Here is a 22,658-nt window from a genome sequence, read left to right on the forward strand (position 1 = left end):
TGAGCTTTGTAAGAAGTCAGGCCAGCCATTTCTTACAAAACTCTATATACTCTCACCATAAACCACCCAGCAATCTACTCCTGGGCATTCACCCAGAGAAACTGAAAGCCCGTATCCACACAAAAGAGTGTGCATGGAAGTCTATTCTGCTTCACACATAGTTGGCAAATGTGGTCAGGGGCATTGATATGCTGAGGAGGGTCATGAGTTGGAAGCACGTCTAGCCTAGACAACATAGTGAAACTCTATAAGAACCAAAACAGTGGTTGTGGTCCTCCAAGACCGAGGGAGGAGACATGGACGAATCTGGAGATCCATCCCTGAAATGACATCTCTATACGAGACAAACTAAGATGCCCTTCGGTGGGTGAACCGATAAGCACACCGTGATGCACCCAACAATGGAATATTACTCAGCAGTAAACCAAACTAAGCTATGGTGATTAAGACATGGAGCAAAGGTAAGTATGCATTACCAAGTGAAAGACCCCAAACTAGAAGTCCAAATCTATGACATTCTAGAAAAACAAAAGCTAGAAAGGGAAGGAAAAGATGAGAGGTCACCAGTGGTCAGGGGAGGGAGGGATGAGTAGAGGGAACCGGAGAGACACAGAACAGTGAGAATCTTGGTGACTTTACATTTTACTCCATACTTATTTAAACATACACAATGTGCAATATCGAAGATGAACCCAAGTATAAACCATGGGTGCAGAATGATGATATTAGTGGGCTACCATTAAGGAAGATTGATACTCAGGGGTGAGGGGACGACTGTGTTTTCTTTCCATTTTTTCCAGACACTGAAAAGGGGCTGAGCATTTCCCCCATGAGACACAAAGCAAAAAGCTTCCTGGATGTGCTGATTCAAGAAATCTCACAAAGTGCCGAAATCGACAGTTTCATCACTGTGACCCAGACCAAGTCAGCTCCGAGCTGCAGCACCTGCTGGTTGCTCGGAAGGCATCTTGTGCCATCCTGCCTGGCATAGACAACTACTCCGGAAGATAACCTAGCATAGAGGTGTGTGGTTGGGGAAAAGTCTGGACCGGGAAGGAAGCTGGGTGGAAATGGAGCTAGGTGGGAAGGGAACAGGACAGGAAGTGGCTGGATGAGAAAAAGCTAGACATAAGCCGGGCGTGGTGGCGCACGCCTTTAATCCCAGCACTCGGGAGGCAGAGGCAGGCGGATTTCTGAGTTTGAGGCCAGCCTGGTCTACAAAGTGAGTGCCAGGACAGCCAGGGCTACGCAGAGAAACCCTGTCTCGAAAAACCAAAAAAAAAAAAAAAAAGAGAGAGAAAAAGCTAGACATAAAGGGCGGGGGAGGTAGGCAGAAGCAAGCAGGACAAAAGGATGTGGTTTTCATAGAACTGGCTTCCCCAAATTGCTGGACAGTACCTGGCAGAGGTGTGTGCAGCCAAAAAATGACAATAATCTTCCCACGTGATAGCACACCATTCAAGGAAACTGGACCTCTTAGACTCCTCAAACTGCCATCTACCCCCATGTGGAAGGGAGCCAAGCCCCAGGTTTGCAACCCAAGGCTACCTGTGGCCACACCTGCCCCTCCCCACGGAACAGGCACGCACCTCCTTGCATTTTGAGTCACAGAAATGTTTTCCTTGGGTGTCTTTAAATAGTGTGAATGTTTGGTTTTGCCCTTCGTGCTATCCCAGGCTTTCTGCATCGTCCCTTTACCCTTTCTCTTTGGCTCAGCATCTGGAAAAGCTCCTCAGACTTTATTTATGCGGCTGTTTTGCTTCTCCACAGTGTGTGTCTGCACTTCACTCCATCAGTGGGCTTTTAGACCTGCTATTTATAAGCCATCTCCTCCCTTGTGGCCTTTCTTGCACCCTTTGTCCTCTCTGTCACCTCTAGGTGTTTGCTTTGGCCCCCTTTTATCTCTCTTGTCGCTAATTTCAGTAAGAGTGCACCACTAGGATGGATGCCACTCCTCTGTCTTTTCTAAGTCAGACTCAGCACCACCATTTGTTTGAAAGTCCCTATTTTGTACATTCCATGTTTCTCACTCCTTCTGGCATGGATAAGCTGCATCTCACAGAACATTATTCCGTCACATCACTGTAGTTCTCAGCGCCTAACTCCCTCCACGTGAGCCAAGCGATGACCAAGCTTCCAAGGCCCTTCTTTATTTATAGTCCAGGACATACAGTCTCCAGAGACAGGATGAATTCAGCTCTTGGTCTAGTCCCATTTGCAGAGAACTCAGCAAAAACACTGAGCAACATGTGTTTCCTCTGGGTCTGCGCATGTGCATGCACATGCAAACGTAAGTGTGTGCGTGTGAGCGTGCGTGTGTGTGTGTGCGTGAGTGCGTGCGTGCATGCGTGCATGTGAAGATTTCTTGCTCTGAGTAGTTGATAGTGACTGCGATCCTTGATTGGTTGGTTAGTGAGTTTCATTTGTTTGCTTTTGGTTATTTATTTACTGTAATCCAGGAATCGGATTCCAAACATATTTGAGTCCCTACTCTCTCATCTCAGAGGTCAGTGCATTCTTTAAGTCCCTGGTCACCTGTTTATGGTGGACATACTACCTCTCCAGCAGCCTCCTTGACACTGAGGATCTGCACTGCATGAAGCCGTGCAGGGAGATCATAAGGCCTGGCTGGCCGGGATTCAGTTCTGTCTCAAACTTTGGACTTCCGTTGAAATTTTGCCTAGCCAGCTAAGATTTCCAAATTTGCAAAATTAGCATTAAAATCTCCAAAGAGCAAAGTTTCCTCATAAGATCAGCAATTCTTCTCGCTTCTTTAGCAAAGAACCCCAAAATATCTCCTCTGCCTCACATTTTGTCACATTTCCTCCTCTTGCTCAGCTGAACAAAGGGGCTAACCCAGGCAAAGCAAAAGGCATGATGTGGCCAATCTACCCAGGCAGGCCTTTGTTGGTGGACAAGAGACGGTCTGAATCATCAAATCCATCTGCAGTCAGTGTGGCTGGAACTGCACCTGCCATTGTTCCAACAATGCGCCCAGCTACTCATTTCCCAGCCTCATCTTACTTTCTGTATTTCTGTGATGGTCTATGAGCTTCTGGGATGAGCTTAACAGCCTTTAATGCAGTTCTTACAATAACATTGGCAAGACTGTTGATCTCATTTAACCACCAAACAGCCTGAGAATCAGAATATACTGTCAATCGCCCTCTGGAACCATGCTTACTGCACTCAGGGACTATCAACCATACATCACTCCTGCATGGGACTCTCCTGTGCTGCATATGACCATCAGCCATATGATACCATCACACACAGTGACCACTTCCCTAGCATCCTCCTATCTATAATGTGACCCAGTTATTCCAAGAATACACAGGGCATAATTCCTCCCTCCCTCCCTCCTTACAAAATTAGTCCTGCAAGGTCCATATGCCCTTTTGCCTTGTCAATTCTTTCCTTTTCCTCCATGTTTTCAAACTTCTGTTTCTACACCCTTCACGTACTGTTGAGTGGCCAGGTGCCCACAGTACATAAAAGCCAACATTGTGGCACTGTTCTTTGGGAAAGAAAGAAAGAAAGAAAGAAAGAAAGAAAGAAGAAAGAAAGAAAGAAAGAAAGAAAGAAAGAAAGGAAGGAAGGAAGGAAGGAAGGAAGGAAGGAAGGAAGGAAGGAAGGAAGGAAGGAAGAAAGAAAGAAAGAAAGAAAGAAAGAAAGAAAGAAAGAAAGAAAGAAAGAAAGAAAGAGGAAGAGAGAAAGAAAGAGAGAGGAAGAGAGAAAGAAAGAGAGAGAGAGAGAAAGAAAGAGAGAGAGAGAGAAAGAAAGAAAGAAAGAAAGAAAGAAAGAAAGAAAGAAAGAAAGAAAGAAAGAAAGAAAGAAAGAAAGAGAGAGAGAGAGCTTTGTGGTGGAGTTGACCAGAAAACAGGAGCCAAAGCTCAGTGCTATCTCTTCCATTGGGTGGTAGCAGGAAGACCTGTCAGTGTGGGCGGGTTTGTGTGGGTGGTGTGTGTGTGTGTGTGTGTGTGTGTGTGTGTGTGTGTGTGTGTGTGTGTGAAGCTGCTTGCTGGGTGTATACCACAAAGGGACTTTTGAGTTTATACAAGTACAGACAGTCATCAGGCCTCCTGATACATGTTCTTTTTTAGGGAAGGAAGGCCTACCGTGATCTGCCTGGGGTGTTTTTAGGTTCAGACATTAGAAGATTATCAAGAGGTCCAGCTGGCTTCTCCCTCACAGTCATTCTTTCAAAAGATTTTTTTTGTTAAGATTCATTTATTTTATGTGAATAACTGTTTTGCCCACATGTATGTATGTGTACCATGTGGGTGGTTGGTGCCTGTGAAGATCAGAAGAGGGTGTCGGATGCCCCAGAACAGGAGTTAATGGATGAGAGTGAGCTGTTTTATGGGTGCTGGGAACTGAACCTGGGTCTTCTGTAGCACCTAGATCCTCTGCAAGAGCAGCAAGTAGTTGTAACCACAGAGCGTGGCTCTCATGTTCATTCTTGAAAAGGTGGTTTCCAAACATCTTTGGGTGGATTCTGGAGGCTTTCCCTGAAGCTAACTTAAGTGTCCCGGTGTGCCTGAGCCTTAGCCGGTTTGGATCCACAGACACTAACCCAGAGGGCTCAAATCCTCCCGCATCTTCTGTTTCCGGACCCCCAGTAATCCTGCCACATGCCTTCTCATTAGCTTCCTTTCCCTCCAATGTCTTCTTTCCTATAACACTTTTAAGGCATTGCACCTACAGATTAATTTGGGAATATTGCAGTGGGCTCATATTCACACTCTTCAGCCTCTTATCGCCGAGCTTATTCCCATCTCCTTATACTAACTGCAGGTGTCTGTGCCCCTGCCTCTCATCAGCCCCATTTCCACAAGCATTGTTTTTTTTTTTTTCTGGTTCATGCCCAAGCAAATACCTTATCAAATTTTTCTCTGACCTGTGCACCCAGGGAAAATGGATGCCATGTGAGTCCCATAGTTGCTAGGGAGATAGTCTTCTCCATCCTCCACAGTCTGTTTCTGTAGAAACTCTGCAAAACACATGTTCATTCCCAAAGAATCCTCTGACTGAAAGCTGCCAGGTACCCCCATGAGACTCTGGTAACATAAGCCATGCCTAGGAGAAAACAGAGAGGACCCCTATGCTGGGGAGAGGGAGGGGTCACAGCAACCCTGCCTTGAGAACGTGACTGAGGCCAAAGACAGGCAACTAGAGGTAAGAGACCCACAGCTAGCTCTCAGTATGACTTCCCTTCTACTTCAGCAGCCTGTCCAGGAAGGTCCCTTGTACCACCTGCCCCTCCTGAACCACAACACATGTCTGTCACAGAGCTCAGGGACCCATTGCAGAGGCTCTCTCATGGTTAACTTCACATTTACCTTCAAAGGATGGCAAGAAGAAGGGAAAAGGCTGTGACCCACTTCGGTCCACAGAGCCTGGATCAGGGTAGCAGTGTCCTGCAGATACAGAGCGTAGCCTGTATTCAGCAGCTATGCCAGCCTCCATTCTGCAGATTCAGGGGTGACTGTATTTGGCATCCTCACTAGCATCTGCCCTGCTTTGCTGGGATGCCCTAAATGTCCTGGATTCCATTTTTGTTTTTTGTTTTCTTTCAATAAATTACAAAAATTTGACAGTTAGAGCTAATTTGCTGCTTGAAAGTTGGCCCTGAGTTCCAAATGGTGCCCCAGCAGCCCCTGACCTCTGCAGATAAGGTCTGAGAGCCACACTGCCCTGACCTTCAGGTGCAGGGTCAGCACTGATGAAGAAGGTGAGAATTAATGGTATTTCTTTTGAAAAAAATCTCAGAAAAGCAAAGACTGATTAATGTTTGGACAAAGCCCTATGTGTCATGACTGAGTTATTAATGGCAATCAGGGCTAATGGGCGCTGACTGCAGGCCACAGCAGGTGAGGGCAAACCGCAGAAGGAGCAGACCGCCAATGCCCCATGCTTCTGGTTAAAGCAGGCTGCTGCCACTTCAAAGTCACCCACATTAAGCCCTAGCCCTGCCCCCAAACCATAAGACTGGTCAGCACAGCTGTGATGGGCGGCAGAGCCCTAGAAACACCGAGATGCTTGGTAGGCAAACAAGAAAGCACCCATGACTTCCCAAGCAGCTTCAAGTTTAACCCATGCCTTGTTCCACAGTTGGCTTTTATTTTATCTCTTCAAATGCCTGTGAGAGACAGATGTGCTCAGGCAGCTGTGAGATGAAATCAATCATTTTTCATTTGCTCTGTGGTTCTTACATCTATGTTTTATTTTTATTGGAGCCCCAAATGCCAAAATGCAAATGTCAATCCTACAGTGAATTTTTTTTTTGACCAGTGGCTGTTCACCAAACAATAACAAAATACAGCAGAGCTCTCTGGCCAGGTTATGGTTGCTCATCCTATGACAAAATGGTGAGAAGCCAATGCAAGACCAGCAACAGCTATTGGCTGACGCCAGGGATGAGTGCATTCCTTAACAGAAACCGAAGGACGAAGGACACAAGAATGGTTTTGCTTTACAAGAATTCGCATGAGGAGGTTGAAAGAACCTCAGAGGAAGTGAATCCTTCCAGATGGTGTCTGACCCTCAATCTTTCAGCTTAAATGACTGTCTTGACCTGGTGCTGCCAAGAGTGTTTTTAGTTCAGCCATTACAAGTACATTGTCAAGTGTAAGTCTCCTGCCATTAAGTATGTAACCCTCCGTCCACTGTCAAGGGATGGCAGGGCTCTCCCTGCCTTACCAAGAGCAAAATGCACAGGACCACAGTGCAGGGGAAACAATTCCCTGCGCTTGCATAACACTTTTTGTCCCATATGAGGCTTGCTTCTAGGCAATTCCAGGTACCTATCTCTTCTAGAGCAGACACCATTTTTAAAAGAAGAAGAAGAAGAAGCTATCTGGCAGAGACTCTCTTGTAGACTTGTCAATTAAGAAAAACAATGCAAGTTTTTTTTGTGGGGATGATGCTAAAGCCGGGGTTAGCAGACGCCTGAGTCAGCTGGGAGGACAATATTTATTCAAAGTGGAATAATGCGTGGCTCTCTGAGGACAGGGTGGGTGCCCTGCCCTTGTTCTGCATAAAGCACTCTGACAGCATCTGGTGTTCTTTCTATTGACATCAAAGAAATTGACATAAAATTGTTCTCCAGCTTCAATATTTATTCTGTTCAAAGGACTCCAGTGACTTTCTGGGCAGTGTCCAACTCCTCTCAATTTGTTCACATACATTCAAAATCCCTCAGTTTAACAAATTCACTTGAAAGAAGCTTCCATTCATTTGAGCACTGAAGAAAAAGGTCCCCAAATTTCCTGTTGACTTCATGAATAATTTACAGACCAAAGGCTGTGTATTTGGGGTTTCTAATATCCCCTTAGCAATAGGATTATGCAGACTGGCAAAGGAGCAAATGGCAGAACTGAGCCATTCTAGTGCTTAAAGGGACTTGGCTTCACAAAAGAAATCACTGAAGAAATATTTATCCCCTTAAGTGTCGCGGCTGCTCTTCAGAAGAGCAACATTAATTATGAGCAGAAAAGGAAGCTCCGGCTCAAGTGGGTAATTGTTATGGCGCTTGCCGTGACTATCTTCAAAATGCATTTCGCCCCTTGAGGAATTCTTCTCTTTTGCAAGACTGCTTAAATGTGCTTCTATCTATGAACAAGCAGAACAATCCTGTAGTAAAGATGAAAGAAGAAAAAAAATCAACTGTGATCTTTCTATTGGTTGTGGCCAACATCTGAAAATGTCCATGATTGTAAAATGCAGTGGAAACCTGGAGTAGAAAGCTGGCATCCCCCATAGAAGGTTGGTATCACACTTCTCAACCAATCAAATCCAATTCCCAGACTTGATACCTTGATGTCAGAGTACCAGCTCAGGACCATGATGTTAAGTATGCTTTCTCCTTAGCACATTCTCTTAGTCAGGGTTTCTATCCCTGGACAAAACATCATGACCAAGAAGCAGTTGGGGAGGAAAGGGTTTGTTCCACTTACACTTCCACACTGCTGTTCATCACCACAGGATGTCGGAACTGGAACTCAAGCAGGTCAGGAAGCAGGAACAGATGCATGGAGGGATGTTACTTACTGGCTTGCTCAGCTTGCTTTCTTATAGAGACCAAGACTACCAGCCCAGAGATGGCACCACCCATAAGGCTCCCCTCCCCCATCACTAATTGAGAAAATGCCTTACAGCTGGATCTCATGGAGGCATTTCCCCAAATGAACTCCCTTCTCTGTGATAACTCCAGCCTGTGTCAAGTTGACACAAAACCAGCCAGTACACACATGGTCAGCAGACAAAAGCAAAATGAAAGAAGGCTGTTGGGAGGGCCAAGATCCCTTACCATGGAAATGGAAAATTAGCTTTAGCTGTGGGGAGCTATTGAATGGATTTTGCAGAAGAAGAGGTTGATGGGACTCAGGCTCTGGGTTCCCCATAATAAGCAGATGGTCAGACATGACAGCTGAAGACATAATACTTGGCTTGCCCGGCACAGACTGACCTGAAATCTTCCTTCCTGCTGGCTTGCTCTCTTGGTGTAGGAAACATTTATGTAGACCACTGCAGGAGAAAAATCATTAATGGCATTACCCAGTGAACTACATGCTTAAATTCCAAACTACCAGGCACGATGTGCCCAGTGGTACAATAATGAACTGAAGGTTATGAAAGAAAACAAATGCTTTGGGGTTGTATTATTGCGGGTTTATAAGTGAGAGTTTTTCTCTATCCTGGCTAGCTCCCAAATGAATGGGACAGAGACTGTAAGATTTATTTGATAAGCTTTACAGTACAGAAAGTGAGCAGTTATTAATCTATTCTATTTCTCTAAGTTAATTTGGCTACCTCCCAGCCCAACGCCCCGAGGTACTTGTATTTTAGTGTTGAACTGGCTCTCTGTGCTCCAGGTATGTTCCCATGGTGGCTCCTGGGACCCTTTTCTCCTGGAGATTTCTTCTCTCTCTCTCTCTCTCTCTCTCTCTCTCTCTCTCTCTCTCTCTCTCTCTCTCTCTCTCTCTCCCTCTCTCTCTCTCTCTCCTTCCCTCTCTCCCTCCCTCCCTCCTCCCCTCCTTCCCTCTCTCCCTCCCCTGGCTAGGATCAGAAGTCTAGCCCTATGCCCTATTCTTGCTTCTGCTCAGCCATTAGCTGATCAACTTTTATTGACAAGTTAGAGAATAAATGGGGAGCAATGTTTACACAACATTCGGGCAGGAGATAGTTAAACGCTACAATGCCATGTCCATATTACAAGGGGATATAGGGGTCAAAGAAATCAGCATTTGAATAGTACAAAGATAATCTTTACACAGTGTACAATAACATTACACCTACAGGATTGAACTTGGGCCCTGTGTCACAAGAGGGAATTCAATGCCTAGTAATGTAAATAGAGTCAAAAGTCCATAGTAGGTCATAGACACTATGTCTTGCAAAATATTCATGTTGTCAAATTGTCTTCTAAATACATATGTGTGTGTGTGTGTGTGTGTGTGTGTGCTGTCCTTCACCATGGTCATAGGAGCTTCTCTCTAGAGTGAACAGCAGTTACCTGATCAAAATATTGAGAATATATAATTATTGAGATCTCAGCCATAAACAGAGCATTTATAGACTCAAGAAGCATCATGGAAGAGGAGGCAGAAAAAAACGTGAGAGCCAAGAACTGGAAGATGGGGAGAAGAGCTATGAAGTGCTGGCTCCTGGAGACAACATGGCCTGCACATTCAATTCTCATCGCAGCTATGATTACCTGCTCTGGTTCAAGCCAGCAAAACCCAACAACAGTTCAATATGCAGAATTATCTGACTCCATGGGTTACAAGAGGGAAGTAGAGGGCATGAAGGAAGAGGGGGGAGAGAAAGAAGGATGTGTTTGGAGTGCCAGGGTGGGATGGAAACCTGGCATTCACATGATCAAGATATAGTACTTACATGTATGAAATCGTCAAATAACAAATAAAAGCTATTCTGTTTTTTAAAAGGCAGCCTTCAGAAAATACAAGCAAAGATCTGTAACTGACTTCCTTGTAATTTATTTCAGGCCAACCATGAGGAAATCTGTGGTCTCCCTTCCCCCACCTGCTTGAACCTGCTTGCTCAAGGGTGGAGTTTCCCGCTCATTCGTTCTGCCACGCCCACTGCTGGACCCTGTCGGCTTAGCTGCTTGGAGGCACACACGTGTTCGTCCTGCTACTGGATCCCGAGTTACTTGGCGGGAAATTGGGTTCCCTCCCCTTTCCTTTATAACTGAATGTTGGAATTAAAAAGGCGGGCTTTGAACATGAAATCGTCTTAGCCCCATTCTTTCTTCCACCCCGTCTAGATTCCTCTCTTTTCAGCTCGAACTGCCATTCTCAGTTGAACCGTTCGTGTTGTAGACTGCGGGCAGGCCGCAACAGAAATCTTTCTGTGTGTACTTACATACAGTTAGTGAAATTTGCACAAGTAGCACTAAATAACCCAAGTCTTTATCCACATCTTGGACCAAAGTCCATCGTCATCAAAGCCAACCTCATCATCTCTACTTTCCCCTCACACCACATCCTCCAGAGACAAATTTGACCTATCATTTGAGGAGGTAATAAAATAAACAGTATCCTGAATCTATTCTCAAGATGACTGATACAGACATTAATTTTGCCAAACTCCTAAAACATGAGCACACATCATACTTAAAAGTCTTCAGTTTGATTTTAAAAAAAAGAAAAGAAGAAAAACAAAAACCATTTGACAGACTATCCCCAGACCTCTGAGTCCACCATGCCATCATCAGCTGGAGCTGACACACTAAAATGTCACAGACCTCAGTACATTAAACAATGTGAAGACATTTCTCATGGTTTTGAGGCTGGACGATCAACATCAAGGTACCATATACTGACTCCTGGTGTTCTTTTGTGTGTATATGTAGAGCTGACCACTTAGTTGAATAATCATTTAGGGGGCTTATCCCTAAGGAAGACTAATTCTCCTCCCTCTCCCTCTCCCTCTCCCTCTCCCTCTCCCTCTCCCTCTCCCTCTCCCTCTCCCTCTCCCTCTCCCTCTCCATCTCCATCTCCCTCTCTCTCTCTCTCTCCATAGTCATTGGTTGCCTGGAGTTCTTCGTCTAAGGGAGAGACCCTGTGGGATTTCTTCTGTGTCTTGTCTGTTCATAGTGTACTTGTTCGGTACATGTTGTTGGCCATCAATACAGCTAGGCAGCCATGTTGTTGCGGTATCATGGGTCATGATTCCCTGAATTCCTAAAAGACACAATCTCACAGGAGTTTTCCTAGGCTTCTGGTTCTTTGCACACCCTTCCTGCCTGTTCCTCTTTGGTGTCCTCTGAGCTGTAGGAGCAGAAATTATGAGATGTAGTCACTGAGGCTGGGTGTGCCAAAATTGCATACACACACATACACAAACACACACACACATGTTGTAGCTTTCTGTAATGGTATTCTCCTGTTGAAAAGAGAAGTTTTCTGTTGAAAAGATAAGGGGAGAGCAGGCCCCATCTATTTGAGTGTCAGAATTATGTATTTTATATGTACATGTGCATGCATGTATGTATGTGCACATGGATGAACATGCCTACAAAGGCTAGCAGACGGTGTTGGATTCCCTGGAACCAAGTTATGAGTGGTTCTGAGCTGCCCGATGTGGGTGTTAGGAACCTGGTCCAGATCCTCTGCAAGAATATCAAGTGTTCTCAACCATTGAGTCATGTCTCCAGCCCCATAACCTTTTACATTTTTTTTTAAAAAGCATATTTAGTCTTAAATGGAATTGGCAGTGATATTTTAAAATGTTCTTGGAATGTTCATATTGTGTTCGGTTTACAAACCTTCAGCTGGCATGACACTGAATTTAAAATAAATAAATAAAAATAAATAAATAAAAGCTGCATGAACTAAGGGTAGCTAGGCCTGGAGAGGAGGCACACAGTGCTGCCGGCTCTGCCCTGGCATCCAGACGCTGTCATGTTTATCAGTCAGCTTGGGTCAGTGTGGGAGTTTTCACCTATCAATCTGCTGGGTTGAATGGGCATATTTTGGTACATTGAGCCAAATAACAAACTTGCTGGTTCTTTTTGTGAGAGCTATTCATGCTGTAAGAAGGAAAGTGCTGTTTTACAATCTGTAATTAGGGGTGCTCCTCCCAGCTTGCACCAGGAGACAGGGACTAATAAGCATTGTAATAAAAAAACATGAAAACAGATCTCTACACATGCTGCAGGCAGGCCCGGGCATCAGTGGAGGAAAAGCCCTTGCGTCCTCTGTTATTGTCACAAACATTTGGGGACTGTATAGCTTCCTCACAAAATATCTGAGTCAATAAGGTCGTGAGCTGTGGTGAGGAGGGACACTCGGACATGGAGGTTTAAGGCTGACAGGAATCCTCTTTATCTCTCTTAGTGGCTCTGAGTAGTTTTGTTTGAAGGTGTGAGGAGAGTCAGTGCTCTCTGCCTGGGCCCTGTTTTCACTCGCCTCAGTGACTGTCTGAGTGGGCTCTGGCTGTGCAGTGGCCAGTCAGGCCAACCATACTTCTGGCTCCAACTCCCTTCCAGTGTGGAGATCTAGATGTGTTTTGTGCTTCTGTGTTAACAGTGGGTAATGCTAGGGAGGGTCAGGTATCTGCCTACATTCAGGAAGATGATTCCAGCAGTATGCACACCTAGGAGAGACCTGCTCCCTTAATCTCTGGTTATTCTCCCTTCTTGGATCTTTGCTCTCTCACAGAAGCACATTCATCCAAACATGGCTCCCTCTAAGGTAGTTCTCATCACAGAGGGGTGCTGCAGCTCCCATACAGACTCCAGGGCATTGCCTGGACTCCTAAGATTGAAGCCTTACTTTCAGATGTCACTGGCTGTGGTAGTCTGGGATTGGGGAAGCTCAAGAAGAAGGAAGACCAATGTATGGATATTCCGGTCCTTCTTAGAAGGGGGAACAAAATACCCATGGGAGGAGATACAGAGACAAAGTGTGGAACAGAGACTGAAGGACAAGCCATCCGGAGACTGTCCCACCTAGGGATCCATCTTACATACAGTCACCAAACCCAGACCCTATTGTGGATGCCAACAAGTGCTTGCTGACAGGAGCCTGATATAGCTGTCTCCTGAGAGGCTCTGCCAGTGTCTGACAAATACAGAGGTGGATGCTCTCAGCCAACCATTGGACTGAGCACAAGGTCCCCAATGGAGGAGCTAGAAAAAGGACCCAACGAGCTGAAGGAGCTTGCAGCCCCATAGGAGGAATAACAACATGAACCAACCAGTACCCGCAGAGCTTCCAGGGACTAAACCACCAACCAAAGAGTACACATGGAGGGATCCATGGCTCCAGCAAAGGATGGCCTTGTAGCAGCGGATGGCCTTGTTGGACATCAATGTGAGGAGAGACCTTTGGTCCTGAGAAGCCTCGATGCCCCAGTGTAGGGGAATGCCAGGGCCAGAACAGTGAAGCAGGAGTGGGTGGGTTGGTAAGCAGGGGGAGGGGGCATGGGATAGGGGGTCTTCGAAGGGGAAACCAGGAAAGGGGATAGCATTTAAAATGTAAATAAAGAAAATATCCAATAATAATAATAATAGTAATAATAATAGGGGTAGGATGGCTAATAGCCATGATCTCAGATAACCTGTGAACAACCTTAACAAAAAAATTATCTGTAAATAACATCTATCACTGACCCTCTCTGTCTGCATCCCACTTCCTTGCTCTCATAGTGTCTGTGATCTCTGTAAAAAGAATTCAGATGAGACACGGTCATGCAGAGTTTATTGTAAAGTAGAGTGAACTCTCCAGGGGCAAGAGTGGCCAAAGGACCAATGTGCTGATTCACATTTTAGGCAATGTATATATTATTTCTAAAGCCTCTGGAGCAAGCAGCTCTTACTCGAAGACTTTGTCCTGGGCAGTGAGTGACAGGCCCATTTGGATTGACTTTATTGGAATACTTCCTGTTAAATGTTGGTCTTATGTGGTTTAAATGCTGGAGATGGATCGAGATAATTATCCACTCATGGTCTTCTGTGCAGATAGGATGTCAAGTCTCGTCCCACTACCTGAGTTTGGATTCAAGACCATTGTTTGGAAGAGCAATCAAAGTCTTTGACTTTAAAGTCCACTGGTGATGAGACCTGTGTCCTGCATGCCTGTTAATATTTTGCAGGTTGCTGACCACCTACTGACCAGAGAGCTGAATCTGAGCTTACTCTCTACTCCCAACCTCCCCGCCAACTTCCATGCAATGACACTTTCTCTTTCATGCAAAACCCCAGTGCTATAGCATAGGTTTCTCTGTGGATCAGGCAAAAGTCTTTGCTCAATAATATGGAGAAAAACGAGAGCTTTCGAAAGCATAACCATAGCTACTCAGAACACATTCAATTTCTGAAAGCCCACGGCCCCACAGCAATCCTGAAAGATGAGGTGAGGGAAACAATTAGTCCCTGCTGGGACCAAACAGCACACCTACTTTTTCCTCTGCAGTTACACAATAGGTTGGGAAACAAGTAGGTATGTGTGAATCCCCTGTTGAGGAACCCATATTCCAGGACCGAGGCAGGCCCAGGCAGCCAAATAAAGCTAGCCGATGCACAGCAGCGATAGAATAAGAAAATCCACTTTCTGTAGGAGAGAGTCCGCCTACACTCTCAAAACAGACTTCAGACTCCAGGCTGAGGAAGGTCTTCGCTGTACGCCAAGCAGTCAGGACCCCCGCTGCTGTTCTCTAACTTGAAGCCGGTCACATGTGCTCTACCAGGAAGTAGCACTATATCACACAGGCTGACCAAGAGTTCAGGGCCAAAGCTGTTCCTCCTCCACTTCAGACGTCAACTGCAAGTTCCCTCCTCGGTTGTCTTTTTTTTTTTTTAATTAGATATTTTCTTTATATACATTTCAAATGCTATCCCGAAAGTTCCCTATACCTTCCCTCTGCCCTGCTCCCTTACCCACCCACTCTGGCTTCTTGACCCTGGCATTCCCCTGTATTGGGGCATATAAAGTTTGCAATACCAAGGGACCTCTCTTCCCAGTGATGGCCGACTAGGCCATCTTCTGCTACATATGTAGCTAGAGATACGAGCTATGGGGGTACTGGTTAGTTCATATTGTTGTTCCACCTATAGGGTTGCAGACCCCTTCAGCTCCTTGGGTGCTTTCTCTAGCTTCTCCATTGGGGGCCCTGTGTTCCATCTTATAGATGACTGTGAACATCCACTTCTGTATTTGCCAGGTACTGGCATAGCCTCATACAACTGGAGATCCATCCCATAATCAGCCACCAAACCCAGACACTGTGGCACAATGCCGAAAGATTTTGCTGAAGGGACCCTGTTATAGCTGTCTCGGATGAGGCTATGCCAGTGCCTGGCAAATACAGAAGTGGATCCTTGGTTGTCTTACCTGTGCTTCTGAGCAACCGGATCCTTATCATTCCCACAAGCCCCTCCTTGGGTTCAGGTAAATTCCCTTTTTGGAGCCACTCAAAGGAGCCACTCACACACCTCACCTCCGGGGAAGGACATAGGTGTATGACTCACCCTCCCGTAAGAAACAGACAACCTCCCCCAGAATGGAATTTCTATCTATTCAGAAAAGCAAAGACAAATTCAAAACCAAAACTGAATCCCAATAGCACATATTTGTTTGGTGGCCAAAAAAGAAGCAGGAGCCTAGATCATAAATCAGTTTCTTAACCCACACAGGGGATGGAGTCATGGAGACTGGGCAGAAGAGAAATATTCATTAGATTCTCCGGAGAAGAGTAGCAGGTATTCCAGGAATCCAGTCACTCCCATTTTCTTTCTTTCCTTCTTTGGGCCTTTTCAGTTGCTGCTGTGGAGATGGTAAACTGTAACGATGATGGTCTGTACTTCCTTTAGCATAGAAATTAGATGATAATAAAACCTGCAATCTCTTAGAGGTCATTTGGACAGCCATCTTGTCCCCAGGGGGCTTTAGCCTATCACTGTGGAGTACTATCAGGACGTCCTTTTAAAAAATAAAGTAGCAGTTTCCCTGTAGCATTTCAAACACATGTATTTCTGGTTGACTTTCCTGTGGTGGTTTGAATAGAAATGGTCCCAATGGACTCATATATTTAAATGTGCTGCCCCTTAGGGAATGGTGCTATTAGAGAGGAGTTAGGAGGTGTGGTCTTGTTGGAATGGGTGTGGCCTTGTTAGAGTAGGTGTGGCTTTGTTGGTGGAAATGAGTCACTAGGGATGGGCTTTGGCGTTTTAAAAGCTCTAGACAGGACTTGTAACTTTCTCTACCTGCTGCCTGTGGATCCAGATGTAGAACTCTCTAGTACGCCAGCACTGTGTCTGCCTGCATGCTACCAGGATTCCCACCATAATGACAATGGACTAAAGGGCTGGAACTATGAGAAAGCTCTAGTTAAATGCTTTCCTTTATAAGACTTGCCTTGGTCATGGTGACTCTTCACAGCAATAGAACACTGACTAAGATACCTCCTCCTCTCTGCCCTCCCTCTCTGCCATCCTTCCTGCTCCCACTTAAGTTCTCATCTGCCCACTATCTTCCTCTACTTTCATATCAAATGTCCTATTACCTTCCCCACATCATTGTTCTTTAAGATATATGTTACTTGGATTAGCAAGTAGCCTATGGGCCCATTGAAGATGGAACTCGCCCTCATGCTGGATTTTGGACTCCAGTTCCATTTCCCTGGTGGCAGTAGAAAAGGAAATATCACGACTAACATGAAAACACAAACCTTTAATCTCAGCACTCAGGAAGTAGAGGCAGGCAGATCTAGGTAAGTTCAAGGGCAGCCTGGTTTACCTAATGAGTTAGGCCAGCCAGGGATACTTACTAGGGTACCCGTCTCAAAAGAACAAATTCCAAAGTCTTTTCTTTCTTTTTTTTTTTTTTAAGATTTATTTATTTATTATATGTGAGTACACTGTAGCTGTCTTCAGACACTCCGGAAGAGGGCTTTAGATCTTGTTACAGATGGTTGTGAGCCACCATGTGGTTGCTGGGATTTGAACTCAGGACCTTCGGAAGAGCAGTCGGTGCTCTTAACCACTGAGCCATCTCACCAGCCCAAAGTATTTTCTTAACTATGGGTTTCTATACAATTAAAAACAATGTATATGTATCCCCGGTCTCTCAGAGACCAGTTCACGCAGGAGAGCACACAGGCCTCAGAAGCAACAGAGCTTCTTGGACAGGGTTACTTCGGGCCTTTATCTTCAGCCAAGAAGCAAAGCTAAGCTTCAGACCTCTGTAAACCTTCCCTGCCTGAGGAGAGCTTGCCTGCAGAGAGTGCTCTGACCACTGGCATTCAAGAGAGAGTTGGACTCCCAGGAGTGTTGATAGAGGCTAACAGAATCACAGGAGGAACAAGCTCCAGCCAGAGACAACTAGAACATCTAACACCAGAGATTACCAGCTGGGAAAAGGCAAATGCAAGAATCTTGCTAACAGAAACCAAGACTATTCGGCATCATCAGAACCCAGTACTCCCACCACAGAGAGTCCTGGATACCCCAACGCCCCAGAAAAGCAAGATTCAGATTTAAAATCATATCACATGATGCTGGTAGAGGATTTTAAGAAGGACACTAATAACTCACTTAAAGAAATACAAGAGAACACTGATAAACAGGCAGAAGTCCTTAAAGAGGAAACACAAAAAAATCCCTTAAAGAATTATAGGAAAACACAACCAAACAGGTGAAGGAATTAAACAAAACCATCCAAGATCTAAAAATGTAAGTAGAAAAACATAAAGAAAACCCAAAGGGGAACAACTCTGGACATAGAAATCCTAGGAAAGGAATCACGAGTCATATAGAAAAGCATCACCAACAGAATACAAGAGATGGAAGAGAGAATCTCAGGTGCAGAAGATTCCATAGAGAACATGGGTACAACAACCAAAGAAAGTGCAAAATGCAAAAAGGTCCTAACTCAAAACATCCAGGAAATCCAGGACACAACGAGAAGACCAAACCTAAGAATAATAGGTATAGATGAGAATGAAGATTTTCAACTTAAAGGGCCAGTAAATATCTTCAACAAAATTATAGAAGAAAACTTCCCTAACCTAAAGAAAGAGATGCTCATGAACATACAAGAAGCCTACAGAACTCCAAATAGACTGGACGAGAAAGAAATTCCTCCCGACACATAATAATCAGAACAACAAATGCACTAAATAAAGATAGAATATTAAAAGCAGTAAGGGAAAAAGGCCAAGTAACATATAAAGGCAGACCTAGTAGAATTATACCAGACTTCTCACCAGAGACTATGAGAGCCAAAAGATCCTGGACAGATGTTATACAGACACTAAGAGAACACAAATGCCAGCCCAGGCTACTATACCCAGCAAAACTCTCAATTACCATAGATGGAGAAACCAAAGTATTCCATGACAAAACCAAATTCACACAATATCTTTCCACAAATTCAGCCCTTCAAAGGATAACAAAGGGAAAACTCCAACACAAGAAGGGAAATTACACCCCAGAAAAAGCAAGAAAGTAATCCTTCAACAAACCTAAATGAAGATAGCCGCAAGAACAGAATCCCAACTCTAACAACAAAAATAACAGGAAGCAATAATTACTTTTCCTTAATATCTCTTAATATCAATGGACTCAATTCCCCAATAAAAAGACATAGACTAATAGACTGGCTACATAAACAGGACCCAACATTTTGCTGCATACAGGAAACCCACCTCAGGGACAAAGACAGACACTACCTCAGAGTAAAAGGCGGCAAAACAATTTTCCAAGCAAATTGTCTGAAGAATCAAGCTGGAGAAGCCATTCTAATATCAAATAAAATCAACTTCCAACCCAGAGTTATCAAAAAAGACAAGGAGGAGCACTTCATACTCATCAAAGGTAAAATCTTCCAAGATGAACTCTCAGTTTTGAATATCTATGCTCCAAATGCGAGGGCATCCATATCCATTAAAGAAACTATAGTAAAGCTCAAAGCACACATTGCACTGCACACAATAATAGTGGATGACTTCAACACCCCACTCTCATCAATGGACAGATCCTGGAAACAGAAACTAAACAGAGACACATTGAAACTAACAGAAGTTATGAAACAAATGGATTTAACAGAAAAAAAATTGCAAAGCACATGAAACTCAACAAGAAGGAAGACCAAAGTATGGATACTTCGTTCCTTCTTAGAATGGGGAACAAAATACCCATGGAAGGAGTTACAGAGACAAAGTTCAGAGCTGAGATGGAAGGAAGGAACATCCAGAGACTGGCCCACCCGAGGATCCAACCCATAAACAACCACCAAACCCAGACACTATTGCAAAAGACAACAAGATTTTGCTGACAGGACCCTGCTATAGCTGTCTCTTCTGAGGCTATGCCAATGCCTGACAAATACAGAAGTGGATGCTCACACTCATTTATTGAATGGAACACAGGATCCCCAATGAAGGAACTAGAGAAAGTACCCAAGAAGCTAAAGGAGTCTGCAACCCTAGAGGAGGAACAACAATATGAACTAACCAGTACCCCGAGAGCTTATGTCTCTAGCTGCATATGTAGCAGAGGATGGCCTAATGGGCCATCGGTGGGATTAGATTTGCATCAGTCTTGCAAAGATTATATGCCCCAGTACAAGGCAATGCCAGGGCCAGGAAGCAGGAGTAGGTGGGTTAGGGAGCAGGGCAAGGGGAGGGTATAGAGGACTTTTGGGATATCATTTGAAATGTAAATAAAGAAAATATCTAATAAAAATAAAAAAGAATCCCACAAAGGTGCATCCTGTCACTTCAAACTAGACACACCACCTCCCACGGAGGTCAGACAGGCAGCCCAGAAGGCAGGATCCACAGGCAGAAAACAGAGTCATGGACAGCCCCCACTTCAGTTGGTGAGGTACTTGCATGAGCAGCTACACATCTACCACTTATGTTCAGGGGGCTTAGGTCCACCCCATGTGTGCTCTGTAATTTTTAGTTTAGTCTCTGGGAACACGAAGCATCCAGGTAAGTAAATTCCATTGGTGTGTGTGTGTGTGTGTGTGTGTGTGTGTTGTTTGTTTGTTTGTTGGTGGAGTCCGTGTTCCCTCTGGGTCTCTCAATCCTTCCCTCAAATCTTCCCCAACACTCACTGAGCTCAGTTCATTATTTGGCCTTCAGTTTCTGCACCTGCTTTAGTCAGCTGCTGTGTGGAGCCTCTCAGAGGACACTTTTGCTAGGACCCTGTCTGCAAACATAAACAAATATCATGATTAGTGTCATGGATTGGTTACTACCCATGGAATGGGTATCAGTTGAGGCCAAACATAGGTTGGCTATTCCCTTAATCTCTGCCCCAGCTTTGTCGTTTGACTCTTGGGTGCCTCTGAATATGACACTCAAGGATTATCTATACACATACAGTGCACAGTAATCTCTGATAAGTCAAAATATTAATTCAAATTTCTACTTTACATATTAAATTCATTTTTGTGTTTGTTTATTAATGATTCTCTATTCACAAATGTCGACATTTCATGTATGTGTTTGTGGGGGGTACATGTTGACATAAGATATCTTCCTCTTTCTTTCTTTTTTTAAAATTAGGTATTTATTTCATTTACATTTCCAATGCTATCCCAAAAGTCCCCCACCGACTCCCTCACCCACCCAATCCCACTTCTTGGCCCTGGCGTTCCCCTGTACTGAGGCATATAAAGTTTGCACAACCAAAGAGCCTCTCTTTCCACTGATGGCTGACTAGGCCGTCTTCTGATACATATGCAGCTAGAGACATGAGCTCCGGGGGGAGGGGGGGTACTGGTTAGTTGATATTGTTGTTCCACCTATAGGGTTGCAGATCCCTTTAGCTCCTTGGTTACTTTCTCTAGCTTCTCCATTGGGGGCCCTGTGATCATCCAATAGCTGACTGTGAGCATCCACTTCTGTGTTTGCTAGGCCCCGACATAGCCTCACAAGAGACAGCTATTTCTGGGTCCTTTCAGCAAAATCTTGCTAGTGAATGCAATGCTGTCAGCATTTGGAGGCTGATTATGGGATGGATCCCTGGATATGGAAGTCTCTAGATGGTCCATCCTTTTGTCTCAGCTCCAAACTTTGTCTCTGTCACTCCTTCGATGGGTGTTTTGTTCTCAATTCTAAGAAGGGGCAAAGTGTCCAAACTTTGATCTTCGTTCATCCTGAGTTTCCTGTGTTTTACAAATTGTATCTTATATCTTGGGTATTCTAAGTTTCTGGACTAATATCCACTTATCAGTGAGTACATATTGTGTGAGTTCTTTGGTGATTGGGTTACATCACTCAGAATGATGCCCTCCAGGTCCAACCATTTGCCTATGAATTTCATAAACTCATTCTTTTTAATAGCTGAGTAGTACTCCATTGTGTAAATGTACCACATTTTCTGTATCCATTCCTCTGTTGAGGGGCATCTGGGTTCTTTCCAGCTTTTGGCTATTATAAATAAGGCTGCTATGAACATAGTGGAGCATGTGTCCTTCTTACTGGTTGGAACATCTGGATATATGCCCAGGAGAGGTATTGCTAGATTCTCCGGTAGTACTATGTCCAATTTTCTGAGGAACCGACAGACTGATTTCCAGAGTGGTTGTACAAGCTTGCAATCCCACCAACAATGGAGGAGTGTTCCTCTTTCTCCACATCCTCACCAGCATCTGCTTTCACCTGAATTTTTGAACTTAGCCATGCTGACTGGTGTGAGGTGGAATCTCAGGGTTGTTTTGATTTGCATTTCTCTGATGATTAAGGATGTTGAACATTGTTTCAGGTACTTCTCAGCCCTACGGTATTCCTCACATGAGAATTATTTGTTTAGCTGTGAGCCCCATTTTTTAATGGGGTTATTTGAATTTCTGGAGTCCACCTTCTTGAGTTCGTTATATATATTGGATATTAGTCCCCTATCTGATTTAGGATAGGTAAATATCCTTTCCCAATCTGTTGGTGGCCTTTTTGTCTTATTGACGGTGTCTTTTGCCTTGCAGAAGCTTTGCAATTTGATGAGGTTCCATTTGTCGATTCTCGATCTTACAGCACAAGCCATTGCTGTTCTATTCAGGAATGTTTCCCCTGTACCCATATCTTGGAGGCTTTTCCTTACTTTCTCCTCTATAAGTTTCAGTGTCTCTAGTTTTATGTGGAGTTCCTTAATCCACTTAGGTTTGACCTTAGTACAAGGAGATAGGAATGGATCAATTCGCATTCTTCTACATGATAACCAACACTTGTGCCAGCACCATTTGTTGAAAATGCTGTCTTTTTTCCACTGGATGGGTTTTGCTCCCTTGTCAAAGATCAAGTCACCATAGGTGTGTGGGTTCATTTCCGTGTCTTCAATTCTATTCCATTGGTCTACTTGTCTGTTGCTATACCAGTATCATGCAGTTTTTATCACAATTGCTCTATAGTACAGGTTTATGTCAGGTATGGTGATTCCACTGGAGGTTTTTTTATCCTTGAGCAGAGTTTTTGCTATCCTAGGTTTTTTGTTATTCCAGATGAATTTGCAGATTCCACTTTCTAATTCCTTGAAGAATTGAGTTGGGATTTTGATGGGGATTACATTGAATCTGTAGATTGCTTTTGGAAAGATAGCCATTTTTACAATGTTGATCCTGCCAATCCATGAGCATGGGAGATCTTTCCATCTTCTGAGATCTTCTTTAATTTCTTTCTTGAGA

The sequence above is a fragment of the Mus caroli genome, unplaced genomic scaffold, assembly GCF_978045245.1.
Source record: "Mus caroli unplaced genomic scaffold, Mus_caroli_1 scaffold_13, whole genome shotgun sequence".
Lineage (NCBI taxonomy): Eukaryota > Metazoa > Chordata > Mammalia > Rodentia > Muridae > Mus > Mus caroli.